The 26,192-nt window shown below is 44.3% G+C and overlaps 1 long non-coding RNA gene across 1 annotated transcript in view; it reads right to left on the bottom strand.

Annotated features, from left to right (window-relative positions):
• The window catches only part of LOC132827859 (uncharacterized), a 45,492-nt gene that overhangs the window by 7,464 nt on the left and 11,836 nt on the right, over positions 1-26,192 (bottom strand). The window contains exon 3 of the long non-coding RNA XR_009646053.1: positions 12,462-12,511. This is a non-coding gene — a long non-coding RNA (uncharacterized LOC132827859). The remainder of the gene's footprint in view (positions 1-12,461; positions 12,512-26,192) is intronic.

Below are 26,192 nucleotides of genomic sequence, written 5' to 3'. Positions count from 1 at the left end.
AAGTCTCATTGAAGAAGGTGAGGAGAAAGTGAGGATTGCAGGTACTGGAGATCAGGTTGAGAGTGTGGTGCTGGAAAAGCACAGTGTTCCTGATGAAGGGCTTAAGCCTGAAACAATGAAGAGGGTGAGCCTGGAAAAAGATCGAGGAGGGAAAGGAAAGAAATGAGAGAAAGACACTGGATAGGGCTGGGATTGGTACAACTTTAGGCAGCCTAAGGATTCTCTGAATCTCAATGACAAAAGGATAGGAGTTCCTTACATTTGTTGTTGGAAGTGAGGTTGGAGGGGACAGGAATTAGGGGTTTAAGGTGGTTGCAGTTTGTGTGTTTACATAGGGTTACCCTTAGGTGTCTAGGATAATCTTGGAGAAGTGGACAATTCTAGTCAAAGAGAGTGAAGCACTCAATCTGATTGAAACAGCCCTGTGCTGTTCTGGTCCGGAAAATACATTAAACTATTTATTGAAAAGTTACAATCTTGATCCATTTGTCATTAGCCTTATTGCTAGTGTTAATTAGTTGTGCATTAGATATGCTCAAATCTGTACCGTTTGGAATTGAGAAAATAATGGTTGAGATCATTTCAGGGTCAAATGACTAAAACGGGACAAATTAAAGGCTGTGCTGTCAGGAGTGAACCTTGGTTTAGTGGTTGTATTATCAGCTTTGAGTCAGAAGGATGTAAGCTTATGGCCACTTCAGTAAAGCAGTGGAATAAATTAGTTGCCTCATGTAGCATCATAAAGGGAAGCCAGAGAAGTTCTTTTCTGGGGACAAGCGTGTTAAAGAAGAAGGCACTGCTGGGGCACACAAGTATTGAGGCAAATGGAAGGCCAAAAGTGAAGCAATTAAGAGTCTGTTATAAGTGACTTAGGAGGCGAGCTGTTTTCCAAGGACAAAGAAAGAAGTGGAGTTGGAATTGGGTATAGGACAGAATATACAGAATGGGTCAGATCCTTGCCATTGGGCAAACCAAAAGGAGTAGCGAGAGATGGCTTAATGGAAGGAGTGGTCAGGAGTAGGAAGTTTAGCTGGAAGGAGCGATACAAACATAAATTAAGCAGAAGAACAAAATGAATCAGAAACAACATTTGAAAGTGTAGAGATCGGTAAAACCTTTCAATAGGGAAGTGGATATATAATTGGAAGGCAAACACATTGTTACAATTTTCCAACATCCACAGTTCTTTGTTTCATTTAGATTAAATACTTTGCATAACTGGGGGTATGGAAATAACTGGATAACTCTATCCAAAGAGATATTATGTACACAGAAGGCCCCGTTTCCACTAGATGATTCCAACAAATATTCCATGGTTTTTCGCAATCCTGTGGTTTTAGCAATTTGATTCAAAAGGCTAGTGAGGAACTTCATATGTAAATTTCTAATAAGGACACGTGCATTTTATATTTCCACAAAAAGTTTTGTTTTGGCTGAAATATCATAACATTGTTTCACAGAAATTATATTGAACCTGAAAATACATAAACCTATTTATCAAAAAGCTACAACTTGATCTATTTGTCATTAGCCTTATTGCTAGTGTTTAAAAAAACTTGTTAAAGTAGTTCAATGGTTCATCAAATGATTATTCGAATCACATCCCATATTATTTTAATACATAGGTTTCTCCACAGGGTAAGGTTGCAATCTCAATCTGTACATTAGAATCTCTCCTTAGTACAACTGGATGTGACGTGGCATATAGTCAGCAGAATGCTATAAATGATCAGCAGACCTGGCAATATTTATGAAGAGACCTATATCCCTAACTATCACTCACAAGTACAACTAGGGTGAAAATGCAATCCATTGGTCGTTTCAAATGATATTTTTTTAACATTATAAACCACTGTCATACAACTAAAATTGAAAAAAAGCATTTTGATGAGTCTTCTTTCAAGGAAACTAAATACTCCATGAAATCTGAGCGAAGCAAGGCTGATAAGCCAGGAGGTAGAACGTTTTAGTCATTTGACCCTGAAATGATCTCAACCATTAAAGAAGCGCTTCGCAGGAGGCTCCAGAGCACTGATGATGTCGCCCAGCCAGGGGACGAAACATTTGCAATCATTTTCCTTCAAGCCTAACTGATCTCTGAGAAGTATATTATTGGACAAAGCTTGGTGAATTATACTGACTCTGGCCACAGTTGCACACCATGGGTCAGTTTGCTGGTTAGAAATACAGAGTGAAGCCAACAGTGTGATTAGATTAGATTAGTTACAGTGTGGAAACAGGCCCTTCGGCCCAACAAGTCCACACCGACCCGCTGAAGCGCAACCCACCCATACCCCTACCCCTACATTTACCCCTTACCTAACACTACGGGCAATTTAGCATGGCCAATTCGCCTGACCCGCACATCTTTGGACTGTGGGAGGAAACCAGAGCACCTGGAGGAAACCCACGCAGACACGGGGAGAATGTGCAAACTCCACACAGTCGCCTGAGTCGGGATTTGAACCCGGGTCTCAGGCGCTGTGAGACAGCAGTGCTAACCACTGTGCCACCGTGCCGCCCACAAATCCCACACTAAGGTTACCATGAAAGTTGCATTTTCTCAACCTCACCCTCTTGCCTGAGGAGTGGCTATCCTGAGATTAAACCACAACCAGCTGCTTCGCTCTAACGAGCGTGGGACTACGGTGACCTTACTGTATACTCTGGTTTGCTTAGAGACAGATAGGGGTTGGGGATATTTATAGTTTTCAAAAATGGGGAGTATATGCTCGCCTATTGGGAATAAAGAGTGTCTTTGAGAGGGACAGAAAAGTTGTGGAAGTAGAGAAAGTGCATTTTGCCCAGAACAAGCAGAAACCTGGAGCTATTTCCTCAGCATACTTGGTAGAAAACTCTCAACTGTTAGGAAATATCAAAGTGTGAGCGTAGGATAAGGTCAGACATAGCGAAGGATGGAGGAGAGTGGGAAAGCAACTTTCAGAGCCATGCATTTAGATTTCCCAAATATCTATGCAGTAACTCTATAACTGCTGCCACAGCCCTTCTGAGGGATTTACAGGAATGTTATAAAAAGGAATGACTTCCTGTTTTTCATGCAGACAAAGAAGTCAGTCATCAGTAAGAGTCAAACGGAAAGATAGAGTGCAAAAATGTAGGGTGTGTGTTTGTAAGGTCTGACAACTACGGCCATGTTATTCGGAGAAAACGGGGGAACAATGCTCAGTTTTGTAATTGGATCAAAGCACTAAACATGGTAAATCAGCTTGAGATATTCACGCGCGTTAATTTATCAAGGACAATTTTTTAAAAATCTAAACTTCGAAAGACCGTGTTGATGTTTGACCTTCCCTTGCAGAGCTGCTAGTAAAGAGTTAACCATGAAATGGAAAAGATGCTGAGTGTAAATGAATAAATTACTGTCATGCATCTCCAAAATTGGTCAAGTGTTCACAACATGAACTAAACAGTATCAGATTTCAGCACAAACATTCGTTTAAGAGAAGTCACGTGGCTTACTGGGACTGACTGTTTTTGATTTCCTTTCTTTTCTTCAAAGTACTGGAATGCAGTGCTCATTGTACCTAAAAAGTCAAAGGCCATGGTAAACAGTGTGAATTACATGGCTTAGAATATATTCTTTGTTATGGTGCAAATTGGATGATGCTCTGAAATATGAGCCAGGGTTTCTCAGATGTGAATGTAGCCTCACCTTTACCAGGTAAACTCATTCGGAAACAACAATAGCAAAAACCGCTTGACAATCATATGGGGTAATGTGGAAATTGGGAGTGTAGTATCAGGACTCATCCTCTTCTTGTTGCTCTTTAAAGCACTTACATTAGGGACAGTTTTGTTTATAAGGTCATAAGGAAAGTGTTGTGTAAGGACTAGACAGGAAATCATTTTATATGGTGGGGCTTATCGGATCCCCAATTCTGACCTCATGAGGACCCGTAACATTAAATCACTCCAGGGTTGGTAGCTATACCTTCAGTTCCCAAAGCTCTAAGTTCTGGAATACCCTCCATAAATCTCTGGAATGTTATTTCCTCCTTTAAGGCATCCATTAAAACCTCTCTCTTTGATTAAGCCTTTGGTCATCTATCCTCAATCTATGGTCATGTCTCCTTAAGTGGCTTGGAATCACATTTCATTTGATAATGCATCAATGATCAAATGTCCTGGGATACATTGTGGGAAGTTAGGGAAGAAATTATGGGGCCCTAGAAGAGATATTTGCATCATCTACAGCCATGGGTGAGGTGCCAGAGGACTGGAGGGTGCATACTGTTGCACCTTTGTTTCAGAAAGGCTGCAATGAGAAACCTGGGAACTATAGACCTGTGAGTCTGACATTGGTGGTGGGTAAGTTATTGAGGAGGATTCTGAGGGAGAGAATTTACATGCATTTGGAGAGGCAAGGACTGACTAGGGATAGTGCGAGGGTAATTGTGTCTCACATACCTTGTTTGAGGTTTTTGAGGATGCAACCAAACAGATTGATGAGGGCAGAGCACTTTATGTTGTCTAAATGGACTTTAGTAAAGCCTTTGACAAGGTTCCGCATGTACCTTCAGTTACCATCTGCAAGATAGATAACTGAAGGTTATCTATCTGCATGATAGATCGATTAGTAAAGTTAGATCACATGGAATTCAGGGAGACCTCACCAGTTGGATATAAAATTGACTTGATGGTAAAAGACAGAGGATAGTGATGGAGGGTTGCTTTTTGAACTGGAGGTCTGTGACCAGCAGTATTCTGCAAGGATCGGTGCAGGATTCACTGTTGTTCATCATTTATAGAAATGATTTGAATGAGAATTTAAGAGGCATGGTTAGTAACTTTGCGGATGACACCGAGATTGGTGGCATTGTCAACAGTGAAGAAGACTATCTAAGATTACAAAGGGATCTTGATCAATTGGGCCAATGAGCTTAGGGGAGGCAGATGAAGTTTAATTTAAATAACTGCGAGATGTTGCATTTTGGTAAAATGAACAAGGGCAGGACAAATACAGTTCATGATAGGGGACAATTCAAATGTGGAACAAACTTAACAAACACTTAAGATATTTGGACAGGTACATATATAGGAAATGTTTAGAGGGGTTTGGGCCAAACACAGGCAAAGGGGATTAGTTTAGTTTGGGAAACTTGGTTGGCATGGATGAGTTGGAGCAAAACTTCCATTCCATGCTGAGGACTCTGTGACTCTATGATGTGCGTTGGGACAGCAAAGTTGGTGCTGTGAAGGCAAAGTTATTGGATGGAAAGGGCAGTTTTTTTATAATGAGCTCTGTGGAAAGAATAAATGTTATATCCAAGTGAGAATGTCAATTTTTTTTGCATTCACTTGTGGAGCTTGGGTGTTGCAGGCTGGATAAGTATTTATTTATTTTTATTTCAAAAATATACTTTATTCGTAAAATATTCATAAAATAATTTGATACACTGTACATTAGGTAATGCCATACATATGTCAACATTTACATACACAGCTCAGTGTTATCATTATTACATACAGGTCTCTGCATTTCTCACTCATACGCCCATATATTGAGCTGAGGCATCAGCAGAGCCCAAATGACTGCATGAGCCCCCTGTTTTTCTTCAGGCAGGCAGATGTTAAATGGTGGTCTTTCCCCACCGCGCCTTGGCAGCAGCTGCCCCAAGCTTCAGCGCGTCCCTCAACACGTAGTCCTGGACCTTGGAATGTGCCAGTCTGCAACACTCAGTTGGGGTCAACTCCTTCAGCTGGAAGATCAACAGGTTTCGGACCACCCAGAGAGCGTCGTTCACCGAGTTGATGATCCTCCAGGCGCAGTTGATGTTCATCTCGGTGTGCGTCCCGGGGAACAGGCCGTGGAGCACGGAGTCCCGCGTCACAGCGCTGCTCGGGACGAACCTCGACAAATACCACTGCATTCCTCTCCAGACTTCCTCTGCATAGACACATTCCAGAAGGAGGTGTGTGACAGTCTCATCCCTCCCGCAGCCGCTTCGAGGGCAGCGTGCGGTGCGGCTGAGAGTCCGGGCGTGCATAAATGATCTCACAGGTAGAGCCCTTCTCACCACCAGCCAAGCCATGTCTTGGTGCTTGTTGGAAAGTTCTGGCGATGAGGCATTCTGCCAAATTGCTTTGACAGTCTGCTCAGGGAACCACTCGACAGGATCTGCCCTCTCCTTTTCCCGAAGGGTCTCAAGGATGCTACGAGCTGACCACTTCCTGATGGACTTGTGGCCAAAGGTGTTTTTCTTCAAAAATTTCTCCATGAAAGACAGGTGGTACGGAACGGTCCAACTACTCGGAGCGTTCCGCGGCAGCGAGGCCAGGCCCATCCTTCACAACACCGGGGACAGGTAGAACCTCAGAATGTAGTGACACTTGGTGTTTGTGTACCGGGGATCCACACACAGCTTAATGCAGCCACACACAAAGGTGGCCATCAGGGTGAGGGTGGCATTGGGTGTATTTTTTCCCCCGTTGCCCAGATCTTTGTATAGTGAATCCCTTCGGACCCGGTCCATCTTTGAACTCCACATAAACTGGAAGATGGCCCGGGTGACTGCAGCGATCAGACCTGTGCCACGTACAACAGCAATGACAGTGCCTCACACCTGATGACCAGGTTTTTTCCCGCGATGGAGAGCGACCGTAGCCTCCATCTGCCCAGTTTCTGCCTCACTTTACTGATACGCTCCTCCCAAGACTTGGCGCACGGCCCAGCCTCCCCGAACCAAATACCCAGCACCTTCAGGTGGTCAGTCCTGACGGTGAAGGGGATCAAGGATTGGTCGGCCAAGTTCCCGAAGAGCATGGCCTCGCTCTTGCCTTGATTTACCTTGGCCCCCGAGGCCCGTTCAAACTGGTCACAAATGCACATGAGTCTGCGCACGGACAGTGGATCCGAGCAGAAAACGGCGACGTCATCCATGTACAGGGAGGCCTTAACCTGCAGGCTCCCGCTGCCAGGAATAGTCACCCCTCTCAGGCTCGCATCCTTCCTGATGGACTCGGCAAATGGCTCAATGCAGCACACAAACAAGGCAGGAGAGAGAGGGCAGCCCTGCCTGACTCCAGATCTGACTGGGAAGCTATCTGATTCCCACCCATTGATTGAGACTGCACTGACGATGTTGGTGTAGAGCAGTCTGATCCAATTGCAGATTCCCTCCCCAAAGCCCATTTTGGAGAGAACATCTCTCATATACCTGTGTGATATCCTGTCAATGGCTTTCTCCTGGTCCAGGCTGATCAGGCAGGCGTCCAACCCTCTGTCCTGCACGTAGGCGATCGTATCCCTGAGGAGTGCGAGACTCTCAGCGATCTTCCTGCCTGGCACAGCACAGGTTTGGTCAGGGTGAATCACCAACCCCAGAGCAGACCTGACCCGGTTGGCGATTACCTTTGACAGGATTTTGTAATCTGCATTCAACAGTGTGATCGGTCTCCAATTTTTGAGTTCCTCCATCTCCCCCTTCCGCTTATAGATGAGGGTGATGATGCCTTTCCTTATGGATTCGCTCATGGTACCCGCCTGAAGCATATTGACATACACCTCCAGCAGGTCCTGGCCAATCAAGTCCCACAGAGCGGAATAGAGCTCGACCGGTAAGCCGTCGCTTCCGGGAGTTTTATTCTTTTCGAAGGACTTGAGGGCCTTGGTCAGCTCGTCCAGAGATAGCGGCTGGTCCAGCCTCTCGTGTGTTCTGTCATCCCTGGTTGCCCTTGAGAAGGTGGTGGTGAGCTGCCTTCTTGAACCGCTGCAGTCTATGTGCTGCAGGTAGACCCACAATACAGTTAGGGAGAGTATTCCATGATTTTGACACAGCAACAGTGAAGGAACGACAATATATTTCCAAATCAAATGTGAATGGCTTGGAAGGGAACTTGCAGGTAATGGTGTTTCCACGTACCTTTTGCCCTTGTCCTTCGAGATGGAGATGGTTATGGGCTTGGAAGGTGCTGTCTGAGGATCTTCGTTGAATTTCTGTAGAGTATCTTGTAGGTCGTACATACTGCTGCTTCTGAGCGTTAGTCGTGGAGGCGGTGAATACTTGTGGATGTGGTGCCAAACAAGCAGGCTGCTTTTTCCTGGATGGTGTCAAACTTCTGAAGTGTTGTTGGGGCTGCACTTATCCAGGCAAGTGGGGAGTATTCCATCACACTCCTGACTAGTGCCTTGGAGAGGTATACAGGCTTTGGGTCATCAGGAGGTGAATTACTCACCGCAGTTTTCCTACCCTCTGACCTACTCTTGCAGCCACTGTGTTTATGTGATGAGTCCAGCTGAGTTTCTGTTCAATAGCAAATCTCAGAATGTTGATAATAGGGGATTTGGTTATGATAATGCTGTTGAACATCAAGTGGCAGTGGTTAGATTGTCTCTTATTGGACATGCTGATTCATACCACACAAGTGCCAGGCAACGTTACTTGCTTCTTTTCAGCCCATGCCTAGACATTGTCCAAGTCTTTATGCTTTAGGAAATGGACTGTTTCAGTAGCTGAGGAGTCACGAATGGTGCTGAACATTGTGCAATCACCAGTGAACATCCCCACTTCTGACCATAGGATGGAGGGAAGGTCACTGATAAAGCATCTGAAGATTAGATTACTTACAGTGTGGAAACAGGCCCTTCGGCCCAACAAGTCCACACTACCCTCCAAAGAGCAACCCACCCAGACCCATTCCCCTAACACTATAGGCAATTTAGCATGGCCAATTCACCTAACCTGCACATTTTTGGACAGTGGGAGGAAACCGGAGCACCCAGAGGAAACCCATGCAGACACGGGGAGAATGTGCAAACTCCACACAGACAGTTGCCTGAGGTGGGAAGTGAACCTGGGTTTCTGGCGCTGTGAGGCAGCAATGCTAACCACTGTGCCACCGTGCGAATCTAAGACACTACCCTGAGGACCTCCTGCAGAGATGTCCTGGAGCTGAGATGACTGACCTCCAACAATCATAACCATCTTCTTATGAGTGCGATCATGTAGAAAACACTATGAGATGCACTCAGGCAGGAAGTTTAAGGTCATTTCTGGGTGGTAAGGTGAGATGAGATATGGTGAGATGAGATATATCGAGTGAGCAGACTCGATTTATGCATTGAGTGAGTAAATATTGAAAGGTCATTTCATGTACTGAGTGAGAACAACAACATTTCAAAATGTGCTTTGTATGAGGTTCAGGGATTCACCAGGTCAAAAACTCCATTACAAACACTTGAGTGAAATGAATTTACCAAATAACTACCATCTTCAAGACAAAATGACACACAATGGAATCTGATCAACCAACGGAAGCAGCTTTGAGGTTGGAGACAGAACCTTGGAAAGTTGCTTTATGGGCTGTACAGTTAGCATGCCGTCATCTCCCGAACAAAAAGACCTGTTGAATGACTTGGCCACAAATTATTCGCAGCAAAGTGTCCAGTTGGAAGTAAAATTAGTCAGGTTGCTGGGATTTGCCCAAGAGGAGACCCCTCAATGAGGCAAAAACCCAGCCGGTAGGTTGAGGCAGCTTCCCCTTGTAAAGTCCAGTGACCAAGGTGGCTCCTTCAGCTCCCCCATTCCCCAAAGCCAGAGGTCCTTTGGGATATCTTGGAAAGAGAATTCAACCACTGGGTCATGATGGCTCAACTGCCATTGCACATTTCTGGGTTTTTGAATCGAGTGTGCCAACATCTTGGAGTGCCCTCAATTTTTATTCCTCTTTGAGTGGGTCAGGAACAGTCCAATGCCTCTCACTTTATCCTGCTGCCCAGGGAACTAGCATGCTCTCCCACCCTCCCGAATTAGCCAGGCTGTCCTGGATACAGCCTCCTACTCATAGAATTCCTACAGCATGGAAACATGCCACTCAGCCCTACAATTCCACAGCAACCCATCCAGACCCATTCCCTTACTGGAGAAAGTGAGGACTGCAGATGCTGGAGATCAGAGCTGAAAATGTGTTGCTGGAAAAGCGCAGCAGGTCAGGCAGCATCCAAGGAGCAGGAGAGTCGACGTTTCGGGCATGAGATTCCTGAAGAAGGGTACATGCCCAAAACGTCGACTCTCCTGCTCCTTGGATGCTGCCTGACCTGCTGCGCTTTTCCAGCAACACATTTTCAGCCCATTCCCTTACTGCTCTATATTTGCCCCTGACCTATACATCCCTGAACACCATGGGCAATTTGGTGGGTTGCGCTTTGGTGGGTCAGTGTGGACTTGTTGGGCCGAAGGGCCTGTTTCCACACTAAGTAATCTAATCCAATTGTGGGAGGAAACTGGAGCATCCAGAGCAAACCCATGCAGACACAGGGAGAATGCACAAACTCCACACAGACAGTCAGCCAAGGCTGGAATCGAACCAGGGTTCCTGGCACTGTGAGGCAGCAGTGCTAACCACTGAGCCACTGTGCCTTCAAGAAGATAATGCATGCAGACAGGATTCTTAATCTTGTAGGGGTGTTATTGCTAAATAATTAATCATTTTGCTTCATTAAACAGAATGTAATTTAATCTTCACTTGTTTAAGTGAATTTCTACAAGGAAGAGACCGTATGACCAGGTCAGATAAAGTTTATGGATTTGTTGTTAATTCTGTCACTCAGGTTAATGTAAACCTGGGTCCCAATGCCTGAAAAATCAACTGAAGTTGTAAGATTCTGCCTTTAATATTGAATTAATTCTGCCCTAAATTCTACTGTATAGCACTATCCTGGCATGTGTAGAATTAGAATTTGAATTTTAGAATTACTATCACACATACTTGCTTGCAGGAGTGCAGTGAAAAGTTTACAATAGGTGAGCTCCTGCTATATGGCTTAGGTCAATAACTCATTGTTCGGCTCTTCCCTTACTTTAGTTAACTTCTCTGGGTTGAGTCTATAATGTTGTTGCCTTGTGGGTAATGCATCCCCTACATTGTGATCATACATTGTGATCATACATAGCCAAAGAAATTTCTCCAAGCCTCCCTAAACACCATGAATCTGTAAGATTTCACAATTCATTGCAATAGTTTTCAGGGAACTGCATAATATTCCATCTATCTTTATAAGTACCCCTATACTAACAAATCTGATGACTGGAGAACCAACTATAGAATTTTCTCAAATCATTCTGTTTTGCTACTTCGCTCCTTATTTCTTTCACAACTGTAAATACAATTATGCCCTGACTATCCATGTATATATAATGTTAACATATTAACATGACATAGTCATTGACTTTCGAGGAGAAAGTGAGGACTGCAGATGCTGGAGATCATGTTTCCTGAAGAAGGGCTTATGCCCGAAACATTGATTCTCCTGTTCCTTGGATGCTGCTTGACCTGTTGCGCTTTTCCAGCAACACATTTTCAGCACAGTCATTGACTTTTCCTTCTATCTGAAATATTTGCTTCGTAACTCCCATAACTTTCTGACTCAGGAGAAAGTGAGGACTGCAGATGCTGGAGATCAGAGCTGAAAATGTGTCGCTGGAAAAGCGCAGCAGGTCAGGCAGCATCCAAGGAGCAGGAGAATCAACATTTCGGGCATGAGCCCTTCTTCAGGCTCATGCCCAAAATGTTGATTCTCCTGCTCCTTGGATGCTGCCTGACCTGCTGCGCTTTTCCAGCAACACATTTTCAGCTTTCTTTCTGACTCAACAAGGTCCCATGTACTTTGCCTCTGATGGTTGCCTAGAACACAACAACACTGACAACTTGTTGGTAGCAATTGCAAGCTTTGGCCTTTTCATTGCCTGTTGAGAATCTTCCAAATGCTTGTTGACTAACTCTAACGTTTTGGTTCGGTCTCTTGGAAACTTGAGGGATATAGATTAGATGTGTAGTCTCTCATAAACTAACTCTTTGAAACTTGCTTTAATTTATGGAAGAGCCCTCTCATCTCATGTCTGTATTTCAGTTCAAAATCCTGTGAATGCATTAGGAGCAGCACTAATGACAAACAGTAACTTTGTCACCCCTTTATCCATACAGGATATTATTTGTCAAAAATGTCCTTTAAATGTCTAATCATGATCTTTAGTGTTTGATGCCACCTTTATGGAGGTTGTGGATGAAAAAAGTATGACAAAATTGTACAAATAAAATGATTCCTAAAGTATGCATTACCTCTTTGAACATTTGTATTCTAAAATTTGAAAGCTGATTTAATCATATTTCTTTGAAATTGTCCATACACTGTAAATAATTGAATCAACTTCTGCACTACAATTTAGTTTTCCAAAGGCTTGCTTCAAGAAATCTTGATGAAACATGCATAATTACTAAAAGATACTGCTTCCCATTACTGATTTTGCGTAGAAGTCCTGCACAATTTTTAAAAGACATTGCTAAATGACTCTTCAAAAGCTGGTGTTGGATTTAGAGGAATCACTTTAAATAATGATTAGGGCTTCCCTACTATATGACATCTGTGTCAAAATTTCACTGCACCTTTATGTAATCCTAGCTAATAAAAATGTTATTTTAGTATATGATTTGTTAATACTCACGTATTGCAATTTCCTGAGCCACTCAGTAAATGTTGTCACTCCACGCAGAACTGAAAGACAGTAGGACATCAAAGCAGCACATAAACAAAGCGAACACTTGCAAATTCCACTTTCATTTAATTTGCAATCTTTCCATTGTTCATTCCTCAGGTATTTTGAATGGACATGTTCAGGGTTCAAATGCTGATCAAAGTTTATTTGCATCATGCCATCGGTGTTTGCAAATTGAATGTTGGCATCTCAATGAGGTTAATGGCAATGGTTTAAAAAGTAGTGAATGTTGGCCATAAGTGACCAAAGCACTTGAAATTTGCAATAATGTGGAGCATAGATACAATGCTGCCCATCCTTCCTCAGCGCCATGATGGAGCAGACAATGGGGCTGCTGAGGGTCCACTGCTTGGACAGTCTGGATAGGCCATCCAGTATAATCTGGACACAGTGCACCATATCATCCTGTTGTGTTGTGCTCTACACAATTGGAACAGACATTGAAGTGATGTGCTGGATGCTAAGATCAGTGACTTAGGGATTTTAAAAGGGATGTAACTAAGGACAGGTAAACTGTACAGTCTGCTGGTTAAACAGTGACTAGAGCAACAGAACAGAGAAGTATGAGTGAGGGAGTGTCAGCCATGCTGGCTTTGGGCTGGTGAGCAACTTATCTGTTCGCCCTTGTGCAACTTTATCAAAGAATTCAAATAATCCACAGTTATATTTTCTAATCCCAAAACATCGTAGTGATAGCTGCAAATGTGTTGCTGGTCAAAGCACAGCAGGCCAGGCAGCATCTCAGCTATTCCTGAGATGCTGTCTGGCCTGCTGTGCTTTGACCAGCAACACATTTGCAGCTGTGATCTCCAGCATCTGCAGACCTCATTTTTTACATCGTAGTGATAGTCAAGCCATTTTTAAATTCCAACCTATGTCGTTTACTTTACAACGACTCGTCATTTTATACTCTGCACCTCACCAAGTTTTTTTTAAATTCACCGGTCCCTTTTACGTTAATTTATTTTTTTCCCCAACCTGCCCTCACTTCGTTATGATCTCAGTTGATAGTAATACTGGACAGTTCAAGTTCCAGAGTGAAACCTGAATTGAGACAACAAATGGTTTACTTTTGCAATTTGGTTATCAAGTTGGTTTGTTACTAAACAGATTTACAAGAAGCTGCCAGTATATTTTTTTTTTAGATTAGACTTACAGTGTGGAAACAGGCCCTTCGGCCCAACAAGTCCACACCGACCCGCCGAAGCGCAACCCACCCATACATTTACCCCTTACCTAACACTACGGGCAATTTAGCTTGGCCAATTCACCTGGCCCGCACATCTTTGTGACTGTGGGAGGAAACCGGAGCACCCGGAGGAAACCCACGCAGACACGGGGAGAACGTGCAAACTCCACACAGTCAGTCGCTTGAGTCGGGAATTGAACCCGGGTCTACCGGCGCTGTGAGGCAGCAGTGCTAACCACTGTGCCACCGTGCCGCCCCAATTTTAACTAAAGAACATCAGGGTTCATTACATACAAAATAATACATATATAAATAATTCAGAGAGACCTTACAGGCCACAGAAAAAAAATTAATCCATTTTCCCAGCAATATCCTTTACAGACACTCAATCCCAGAGAAGATCTCTTCTATCTTCAATTTAAAATATCTTATTTGTGATCTTGTCAATTGTGTGTTTCCTTTTGACAATTTTCTGCACATTAATAGAGACATTCACAATTATATATTGTCTGTCAATAGACACACAGACATAGGCTAACATTGACTTTCCTCACTGAATTCTAAGAAACGAAAACAAAAGCTTCCCCGCTCCCCCCCCCCCACCCCGTCCCCACACACCAGGATGTCTACTGGTATGGATATTTTCTTTTGAACTGAATATGCTTTGGTTCTCTGCTTTCTCTTTCTATGGGTGATAGAAGGTCAGCTTAGTAAAGACTTTGGTATCTGTCATACCAAGTAGCTTGCTGAGCCCTTTAGCTTAAGTCACATGATTTCTTGGAAATGCTGTTTTGGCTTTCTGTTTAAAAAAAGGCATCTTCATTCAATTAAAATCCTAAAAACACATTTACTTCCACTTTAGAGCCCAAGTTCCCAAAATAATTATATTTTATAAGCCTTCATCACATTAACAATAGCCCTGATATTAAGCCTACCTTTATGCCATTGCAACAATTACACTGAATAACTGCACTTTGTCTCCACTGTTCATCATTTGATTTCTAAGAAAAGTAATTTGATAACATCAAAAAAGGAACGATGATAGATCATGGACCTGAAGTGTTAGTGCAGTTTCTCTAGGCACAGAATCTATTTAATCTGCTAAGAGCTTCCAATATTTTCTGTTTTCATTTCACAGAAGTATATTCATTCATTCTCTTCATGGATCCTCTCACGTTGCCTGCCCATGATTGCCTGATTCTTTGAGGCAGTTTCTGTTCCTACTTTCCTCCTGTTATTTCCTCCTGCTAAACCCATTTGTTTCAGAAGTCCTTTGCAACTGAATCACTTGATAACCAAATTACAAAAGTAAATCATTTGTTCTCTCAATTCAGGTTTACTTTCAACTGTCCAGTGTTGCCATCAACTGAGATCAACCTGCTCTAGGTTCCTTTCATCATCTGGTTGTGTGTTGTAAGCAGACAAGGGAGGCGTGGTGGTAGTTTGGCGCACTGACCTGTACACCGCTGAAGCCAAACGCCAGCTCGCGGACGCCTCCTCTTATCGCCCCCTTGACCACGACCCCACCTCCCACCACCAAACCATCATCTCCCAGACCATCCAGGACCTCATCACCTCAGGGGATCTCCCATCCACCGCCTCCAACCTCATAGTCCCACAACCCCGCACCGCCCGTTTCTACCTCCTGCCCAAAATCCACAAACCTGCCTGCCCCGGCCGACCCATTGTCTCAGCCTGCTCCTGCCCCACCGAACTCATCTCCCAATACCTCGACACGGTCCTGTCCCCTTTAGTCCAAGAACTCCCCACCTACGTTCGGGACACCACCCACGCCCTCCACCTCCTCCAGGATTTTCGCTTCCCCGGTCCCCAACGCCTTATTTTCACTATGGACATCCAGTCCCTGTACACCTCCATCCCCCATCACGAAGGACTCAAAGCCCTCCGCTTCTTCCTTTCCCGCCGCACCAACCAGTACCCTTCCACTGACACCCTCCTTCGACTGACTGAACTGGTCCTCACCCTGAATAACTTCTCTTTTCAATCCTCCCACTTCCTCCAAACTAAAGGAGTTGCCATGGGCACCCGCATGGGCCCCAGCTATGCCTGCCTCTTTGTAGGATATGTGGAACAGTCCATCTTCCACAACTACACTGGCACCACCCCCCACCTTTTCCTCCGCTACATCGATGACTGTATCGGCGCTGCCTCGTGCTCCCACGAGGAGGTTGAACAGTTCATCAACTTTACTAACACCTTCCATCCCGACCTGAAATTCACCTGGACTGTCTCAGACTCCTCCCTCCCCTTCCTAGACCTTTCTATTTCTATCTCGGGCGACCGACTCAACACAGACATCTATTATAAACCGACTGACTCCCACAGCTACCTGGACTACACCTCCTCCCACCCTGAACCCTGTAAAAACGCCATCCCATATTCCCAATTCCTTCGTCTCCGCCGCATCTGCTCCCAGGAGGACCAATTCCAACACCGCACAGCCCAGATGGCCTCCTTCTTCAAGGACCGCAGATTCCCCCCAGACGTGATCGACGATGCCCTCCACCGCATCTCCTCCACTTCCCGCTCCTCCGCCCTTGAGCCCCGCTCCTCCAACCGCCACCAAGACAGAACCCCACTGGTTCTCACCTACCACCCCACCAACCTGCGCATACAACGTATTATCCGCCGCCATTTCCGCCACCTCCAAACGGACCCCACCACCAAGGATATATTTCCCTCCCCTCCCCTATCAGCGTTCCGCAAGGACCACTCCCTTCGTGACTCCCTTGTCAGATCCACACCCCCCACCAACCCAACCTCCACCCCCGGCACCTTCCCCTGCAACCGCAGGAAATGTAAAACTTGCGCCCACACCTCCACACTCACTTCCCTCCAAGGCCCCAAGGGATCCTTCCATATCCGCCACAAGTTCACCTGTACCTCCACACACATCATCTATTGCATCCGCTGCACCCGATGTGGCCTCCTCTATATTGGTGAGACAGGCCGCTTACTTGCGGAACGCTTCAGAGAACACCTCTGGGCCGCCCGAACCAACCAACCCAATCACCCCGTGGCTCAACACTTTAACTCCCCCTCCCACTCCACCGAGGACATGCAGGTCCTTGGACTCCTCCACCGGCAGAACACAACTACACGACGGCTGGAGGAGGAGCGCCTCATCTTCCGCCTGGGAACCCTCCAACCACAAGGTATGAATTCAGATTTCTCCAGCTTCCTCATTTCCCCTCCCCCCACCTTGTCTCAGTCGGTTCCCTCAACTCAGCACTGCCCTCCTAACCTGCAATCCTCTTCCTGACCTCTCCGCCCCCACCCCACTCCGGCCTATCACCCTCACCTTGACCTCCTTCCACCTATCCCACCTCCATCGCCCCTCCCCCTAGTCCCTCCTCCCTACCTTTTATCTCAGCCTGCTTGGCTCTCTCTCTCTTATTCCTGATGAAGGGCTTATGCTCGAAACGTCGAATTCTCTATTCCTGAGATGCTGCCTGGCCTGCTGTGCTTTGACCAGCAACACATTTGCAGCTGTTGTAAGCAGCACAACCTGCAAAACAACAAGCTCTTCACAAAGACTGTGAAATGTTTTGGTGTAGTTAGTTTCACACAAAGCAAAAGTGATGAAGGATTGTGCTTGTTTGTTTCAAGTGTGGGCACCTGCTGCGTCACATTTAATGACAGTGCCGTCTTTCGCAATAAAATTAATAGCAAACATATTCTGAAAGGGCTTTGCATAAAAGGGATTACACACTACAGTAAGAAGCAGAACTCGCTGCTTACTCCATGCACAATTTAAAATCATAAAGTTACTGACAAATGGATTGATTTTTCATTTTGATATTTTTGCTAACAATCGAGAAATCTGAGCGGGGCTAAAATATTCACCAAACAAAAAAAAAAGCCTAAAGAACTACAGATGCTGAAAATCAGAAACCGAAGTCCAACTCTGATGAAGGGTCACTGGACCTGAAACATTAGCTCTGCTTTCTCTCCGCAGATGCTGTCACACCTGTTAAGTCTTACCAGCAATTTCTGCTTGTTTCTAAAATATTCACCGTCATGTGAAGTGAGATCATTCAAATTGGAAAAGGTGGTCATCCTCTTATCGGAAAAAGGAAAGTTTTGATCTTGGTAGCGCACAAGTTAGATACCTGGACTTGAGAATGTATCCAAATGGTGCTCTCCTCAATAGGAAATGGAGTCATTTAGCAACAGACTTTCAACAGATCTGAAATTTTCCTTTCACTTTATTCTTTCATGAGTTGAGTGCATCATGCCTAGTCCTAATTGCCCTTGAACTGAGAGGCTTCCTAGGCCACTTCAAAGGGCAGCTAATTTACATCCACATTGCTGTGGGCTTAGAGTCACATATAGGCCAAACCAGGCACTGATACCAGACATCCTTTGCTTTAATAAATATTTTTATGAGAAACATTTTTAAATCTTTCAGAAAACATCTATATACAAAAAAAATCAAAATACAGGAAGGTACTGGCAGTACAACAATGTCATATCACAAAACTAAGAACTTCCTATGTTTGTTCTGTTAGAATTGTATCTATTTAAACTACAAACAAATTAAATTAAACTGAATTCAAATTAAAACTAAATTATATCTCACTACTTCATTCTATTTCACTCATCACACCTCCACTGAGGCTCCCATCCCTGTGAGCACGAGAGTATCCATATTCTTTTACTCCAACCTCCCCCTCCCAAGAGCCCATGGGCGCCCAGACTGCTATACCACAGCCCTAATTAATATTGCTGATAAATCTGTGCCAATATAATTTAAAAAGGGCTGCCACATCTTGTAAAACTGCTCCGTTTTGTAGTATGTAAAGACGACCATATTTGTGAGGTAGTCTTGGGGGAGATGCTCCATGACTAGCCTACACCACCCCATAAGGCCTGGTGGTTTTTCCAACATCCGATATGTTAAAATGTTCTTCCTTGCAGAGTGGGTAAGAATGTTACCTAATCTCTTCCCATGTTCTCCCAGAGAGGATAAATCTGGCAACCCCAAATTCACTTTAACTTCAATCTCCAGGGTGTCCTTCAGCTCCCTTACTATAGCACTCCAGTATCTCTGGATCTTACAACATGACCAATAGCAGTGTGTGAGAATGCCTACACTAACTTTACATTTGGGACTACCTGGTGGCGCTCCTCTCTTGAACTTAGCCAGCCTCTCTGGCACCATATGTGCCTTGTGTAAAATCTTCAATTGCATGGCCTGCGCTATAGAACATAGAACATAGAAGGATACAGCGCAGTACAGGCCCTTCGGCCCTCGATGTTGCGCCGACCGAATCCTACCTAACCTATACTAGCCCAATAACTTCCAAATGCCTATCCAATGCCCGCTTAAATGACCATAAAGAAGGAGAGTTCACCACTGATACGGGCAGGGCATTCCATGAACTCACAACCCGCTGTGTGAAGAATCTACCCCTAACATCTGTCCTATACCTACCACCCCTTAATTTAAAGCTATGTCCCCTAGTAACACCTGACTCCATTAGCGGTAAAAGGTTCTTAGTATCTACCCTATCTAAACCCCTAATCATCTTATACACTTCTATCAGATCTCCCCTAAACCTTCTCTTCTCCAATGAGAACAACCCCAAGTGCCTCAGCCTTTCCTCATAAGATTTTCCTACCATTCCAGGCAACATCCTGGTAAACCTCCTCTGCACTCGTTCTAAAGCTTCCACATCCTTCCTATAGTATGGCGACCAAAACTGCACACAATACTCCAGATGAGGCCGCACCAGAGTCTTATACAACTGCAACATGACCTCAGGACTCCGGAACTCAATTCCTCTGCCAATAAAGCCCAGTACACCATATGCCTTCCTCACAGCACTATTTACCTGGGTGGCAACTTTCAGAGATCTGTGTACATGGACACCAAGATCCCTCTGCTCATCCACACTACCAAGTAGCCTACCATTAGCCCAGTAATCCATCATCTTGTTATTCCTACCAAAGTGAACGACTTCGCACTTAGCTACATTGAATTCCATTTGCCACATTTCCGCCCAGCTCTGCAACTTATCTATATCCCGCTGTAACCTACCACTTCCTTCCTCACTATCCACAACTCCACCGACTTTTGTGTCATCCGCAAACTTACTTACCCAGCTTTCAAGTCCTTCCTCTAGATCATTTATAAAGATAACAAAAAGCAATGGTCCCAAAACAGATCCTTGTGGTACACCGCTAGTAACTGCGCTCCAAGATGAACATAATCCATCAACTACTACCCTCTGTCTCCTTCCAGCCAGCCAATTCCTAATCCAAACCTCTAACGTATCCTCAATGCCATACCTCCGAAGTTTTAGCATTAGCCTACCATGGGGAACCTTATCGAACGCCTTACTAAAATCCATATACACAACATCTACTGCTTTACCCTCATCCACTTCCTTGGTCACCTATGTTACATACTGAAATTTTCCTTACATTTTCCCATACCTCCAATGAGATATTCTCTCAATTCCACATTCTACATAGTCCCTCCACATCCCCTAAGGCACTTCCTTTCTGTAAATGTTACAAAGTACTAACTGAAAGAGCATCCGTAAACTGGAGCACTCTTTTCTCCATGTCTAATGTGTAAAGCTGAGCCAAGAGGCTGGTCTTGCTCTGTATATAATCCCTTCTCTGAAAGTCCCAGAAAAGGCACCATTAGACAATCCATATTTTTGACTTAGTTGGCTAAACGACATCAGGACCTCCCCCTCAAATAAATCTCCCAGACAGGAGATTCCCTTATTTTCCTCTGCCTTAAAGCCAGAGTCCATTGTCCCAGGTTTAAATCCTTGGGCTCCAACTAACAGGATAAATGGTGAGGTCTTAAGCCAATTGCTCTCGTCTCGTCTCCGTATCCTCCAGACTTTCACTTATTAAAAATGATTGGACTCTTACACTGCCTGGTCATGGATTTTATCTTATCTATAAACAATAGATTAACTAGGGGACATCCCGACTGCAAGGCTTCAAGGTCAAGCCAAATCGACTCTGAATTCCCCTGTACCCAGTCACCCACATATGCTAACAGGGCGCTTATTTGATTTCACTTCAAGTTCGGAAGATCCACCCCTTCCTCATCATGTGAAAGCTGCAATTTGGTAAATTTAATTGGGGGCACCTGCGACACCAAATGAAAGAACCTAGCCAAACACAGAGCCTCCATAACACTCGTCTGGGTAGCAACAATGGGAGCATCCTCATGGGGTACAACAGGCAAGGAACAGCATTCAGGGCTATTTGGCCTAGCCATGATAATGGTGATCCCTCCCAACACTGCAGATCCTGTTTTATCCTGTCCAGTTATTGTGCATAGTTAACTTTACACAGCCTGTGGAAGGCAGGGGTAATAAAAATGCCCAAATACAAAAAAAGCTTTTGACGACCATCTAAACGGGAACTGCATTCCATCCTTCAGATCAGGCATCTCCACCACAAAATCGGAAGCCATGCTGGTGGGGAGATTAAAGTTGATGCTGTAGCCCAAAAAACTGCCAAATAAATTAGTTTTTTTTGAATCAATCAAGGAATAGACTCCTCCAGATTGGCCAAGAACAAAATGACACCAGTGTATAGGGTGATCTTATGCTCCCCCCCTTCCCACCCTTGGCGGTACTATTTCAGGATCCTTCCTGATAGCCTCAGCTAAAAGCTCAATTGCCAAGGGAAATAACAGTGGTGAAAGAGGACACCCTGTCTCAATACTGAAGTTATCTGAATTAGTGCCATTTGTGATGACTGCCACTTGAGGATCATTTTGCAACCCCGCTACCCATCTGGCAAAGGCTCCCCCCAGACCAAACGCTCTAGGACCCCAAACAGGTACAGCCATTCTATCTGGTCAAATGCCTTCTGTATCTAAAGAGATCACCAAACCTGGGATCAATCTTTGCTGGCATACCTGCACAATGTTCAGTCCCCTCCTGATATTGTTGGAGGAGCTAAGGCCCTTGATAAAACTCATCTGTTCTTCTTTTATAATATGGAGCAACACCTTTTCCAACCTCAGGGTCAGCACTTCTGACAGAATTTTTAAATTCTACACTAGACAACAAAATTGGTCTGTATGAAACACATTTTTGGGGGTCTTTCCCCTTCTTTAAAACGAGAGAGATATTAGCCTCCCTAAGAGAGGGTTGAAGACAATCCTGTGTATATGAATAGCTATACATTGCCAGAAGAGGCTCCATCAACACATTTATGAATTCCTTATAAAATTCACTCAGGAATCCATCTGGCCCCAGAGCTTCACGCACTTCCCTGTACTGTCATAGGCGCATTCAACAGGGAAATCTGTTCAGATTTATACTGGGGAGGTCCAGGTTCTCAAAAGGACTGCATTCTCACAGCACCGTGTTCGCCTCCCTCTGACTGATATAACTCCGTGAAGTATTTCCTAAATCTAACATTGATCATCTTCAACTCACATATAACCATGCCAGCCTTCTCTCTAACAGACAGAATGGATTGGGAAGCATTTTTCTTTCTAGCCAGATATCTACCTGGCTTATCTCCAAATTCAAACAAACAATCTTAGTTTCACAAAAGAGAACTCATTTTTAGCCACTTTGTGTGCAATGAGTCGAGAGCAGCCCATAGAGCCGTGACCCACTGCAGCTTGAACAATAATGGCCTATTTTCTCAGCTACTTTCAGCCGGGTCTCCAGCATCTGTTGCTGGTCCTCCCTCTGCCTCCTTCTAATCGTTGAATACAAAATAATCAGGCCTCGTAAATATGACTTAGTGGCCTCCCACACTATTGTCAGATTACTACCCGAGTTGTTACCCCAGAAGGCCCTGAACTCTCTTGTGATGTACTCAACAAATTTGCTATATCTTAACAGGAATGGGTCCATGCGCCACTGTCATGCATCTATTCTACCACTTCAGATTAGAGTGGTGCTGGAAAAGCACAGCAGGTCAAGCAGCATCCGAGGAGCAGGCAAATCAATGTTTTGGGCAAAAGCCCTTCAGACTCCTTTCCTGGTGGAGGGCTTTTGCCCGAAACGTCGATTTTCCTGCTCCTCGGATGCTGCCTGACCTGCTGTGCTTTTCCAGTACCACTCTGATTCAAACTTGGGATTCCAGCATCTGCAATCCTCACTTTTGCCTATCTATTCCACCACCCTTGATTTTAACATCTAAATACACTGGCGAATGGTCCAAGACAGCTATATTCCCAATTTTGCACTACAGATGTTCTGTCCAAACAAACTGGTGGCATAAAAGAACATGCCAATGTGCATTCGGCACTTGTGTGGTTTGGAATAAAAAGAAAAGTCTCTTCCATTAGGGTAGAGGTGCCTCCACACATCCACTAATCCCAACTCCTCGCACAAGCCCATCAACTGCTTCGATTGCGCAGGTGTAACTGCTGGGCTCCTTGGCAACCTTAGGATCTAATAGGCGATTAAAATAACCTCCTGTAGTCATACGGCACACCCCAAGATTCATTAATTTAGCAAAGGCATCAATTAGAAATTTAAGAAGGTGTGCCAGGGGACAATATACATTCAGGACGCCATACTCTTCTCTATGTGTTAGAGCCTGAAGAATGATAAACTATCCATGTTTGTCCTTAATTTGCTCAATTACCTGGAATGTGAGGTTCCTTCTTACCAGTACAGCCACCCCTCTACTGATGGAGCTAAAGGAGAAGAAGAATACCTTATCAGTTAGATGCATCTCCTGCAGCAGGGCTATGTCTACCCTTTCCTTCCTAAGGCTTGACAGTACCTTCTTTCTTTTTAAAAGGGGGAATGGTTCCCTTGTACATTCCAGGTGCACCATCTGAAAAAATAAATCACTAGCCATGGTCATCCAGGGCAGCCAGTGGTTTCCCAAGAGGAGGAAGTTTATCTGAGGTGTGGCGAGCAACAAAGACATTCACTCTATAAAAGTCTAAAAACGATTACAACTAAAAAAAAATAATCACTACATTTAGCTTAAGCAAACACCCAAATAACTCCCAATTATTAGCAATCTCCCCCCTTGCCCATAGGGGGCACTCCTCCCAATCCTTGCTACCATCCCAACTCCCTCTAGCTGAGGCTGTGCCCTCACCCCAGGAAATTCAAAAATGTTATTTATATTCTGAGTATTAATAATGGATGCCCATTCACCACCCCCCCCCCCCACCCCACCACCAACACACATCTTAACCACAGGCATAGCCACCCCAATCCAAAATCAGAAAAGGACAGCAGTAAAAAAAAAGCCCCAGATAATACCCAAACTGACCGATATATGAAATAATCCCGGTTTTTACATCAAGGCAGTATGTATAAAGCCAATAACCACACAAAAAAAAGGGGAGAAAAGGGGCAATTAAAAAACCCATACCATTGTCTGTAACAATTTCCCCTCTCACCCCCACCCTGACTAGAGTCCTTTAATTCAGAGAATTCACAAATTCCTTTGTCTTTCTACAGAAGCAAAATTATGTACCATCCCTCAGTGCATGAAATGCAACACAGCTGGGTACCTCAAGGAATATTGAATGTTCAAATCCCTTAATTTTTCTCTTAACTTCATCAAAACCCTTCTCTTCATAATTAGGGCACATGAGAAGTCCTGAAAAAGCATTATTCTTGAGCCTTTGTGCATTAAAGCCTGTGAATCTCTTCCCAGTCTTCTTGCTGTTTCAATCAATAACTATTTTTCTTCATAATGCAGGATTCACACTGGGACCACGCAGAGCCACAGGTCTGACCTGGACCTGTGCATTGCGTTCTGCTGGGCTCACTCCACACTCAACAGACCTGACTCCAACTCCAGTCCCAGGAACTTTGGGACTTCTCCAGGAAACCAATGAGGTCTTCGCCTTCAAGATGACCCACAAACTGTAAGCTTTCCTTCTATTTTTATTTTCCAGATCGTCCACTTGTTCCTGAAGGACCTAAACCTGTCTTCCAGCTTTCCGAGCCTTTCTCCCCAGACCTCCGCTATGGTCTTCGATGTCGTGATCCTCTCCTTCACTGCCTCTACTCTTTGGTCCAACAATTAAATTTCTATTTTTCAGCATGGCAGATAGCGGTTCCACTGCTGCTTCAGTCTTTTCTTAGAGTTTGGCAAACTCCGTGAGTAACTGCTGCTGCCCCATTAAACCTAAAGTCACCCTGAGAGTTTGAGCAATGGCTGCAGGCACCCCTGATGCAGTAGGAGAGTGCCCTGCCTGCTGCACCCCTTTAGGCCCCTTTCCTTTATTAATTTTCATTCTGGCCTTAAAAGCTTTCACACCACAATTTTAGCAGTTCCAGATGCTCAGTAAGTTTATATTAGCAATTTTGTCTCCTCAGGGTGATTAATAAGGTGTGTAAAGGCCTACCTTGCCAGGGGGTATGGCACAGAGCCCAGCACCGCAGACTACTCACACCACCGCCATCTTGGATCGCTCAGCAGATTTCCTTTTGTAAGGAAGAGTGAACTAGATTTTTTAACAACAATGATGATAGCCTAATGGCCATTCTTAATGAAATTAATTAATCACTAAAACTAGCATTCAATCTCAGACTTTTTTCATTTGCATCTCAATTTCATGAACCGTGATGGCGGGATTTGAACTCTTATTTTGAGAGCATCTATGGGCCTTTGGATCAGCTGATTAGCTTTCCCTCTTCCAATACCCAGTTGCTACTTCTGAAACCAGAAGTCAGTGTTGCAAATGGTGTCAGTGTGCCAAAAGATAGAGAAACTCAAAGCAGCTACATGGCCTGAAGTTTAGAGAAAACAGTGCCCTGGATTATTCACCAGTCACCTTACCACTTTGAGACATTGCCTCCAATGGAGTAATATACTTGATACACCAATGCTTAATGTTATCCATCGCAACATAAGAAACTGGACATAGATATTGAAGAGTCCAACAGACATTTACCACAATTAGCTATTCTATATGTGCATTATATTCACTGGCACATTGCTGTCAAGTTAATAGATAACAACTAGGCAGCCTGCTTTTAATGATGTGTCCTGTTTCAGGGGATCTAAAGTAAAATGGAGCATCAATTTTTCTACTTTCAAGTCATGTGCCACAATACAGTGAAAAAATGAGCTTGTCCCTGAATGGTATGCTGACATATTGAGCATGAGATATAAGACACTTGCAATTGTTGTTCAGAGACAAATGCACAAAGTGTCACAGGAGGTGGTAATTGTGGAAAACAGCCTGTCAGGACAAGACAACTTAAACAACCTGTAAGACCAAATAAGCTTTCGGCAACATCCATGCTGCCATGCTATTGCGCTACAATGTCACAGGAGCCAAGCAGATGTAGTTAACATTGTAGTTTGCCAATATTGAAATTGATTCTTAAACATTTTCACAATGTGGCTGTAATGGAAACAACAGCCAGTCACTTAATGTCTGTCCTCAACTGTATTAAACTTCATTAATAAGCATCAGTAATTCATTTAGACATTAGTGCAGACAAATTGATTGCACTCTCTTTGTCTGGCCAACAGCATTCAGATCC

The sequence above is a fragment of the Hemiscyllium ocellatum genome, chromosome 25, assembly GCF_020745735.1.
Source record: "Hemiscyllium ocellatum isolate sHemOce1 chromosome 25, sHemOce1.pat.X.cur, whole genome shotgun sequence".
NCBI lineage: Eukaryota > Metazoa > Chordata > Chondrichthyes > Orectolobiformes > Hemiscylliidae > Hemiscyllium > Hemiscyllium ocellatum.
This window is presented reverse-complemented; position numbering and strand designations above follow the sequence as displayed.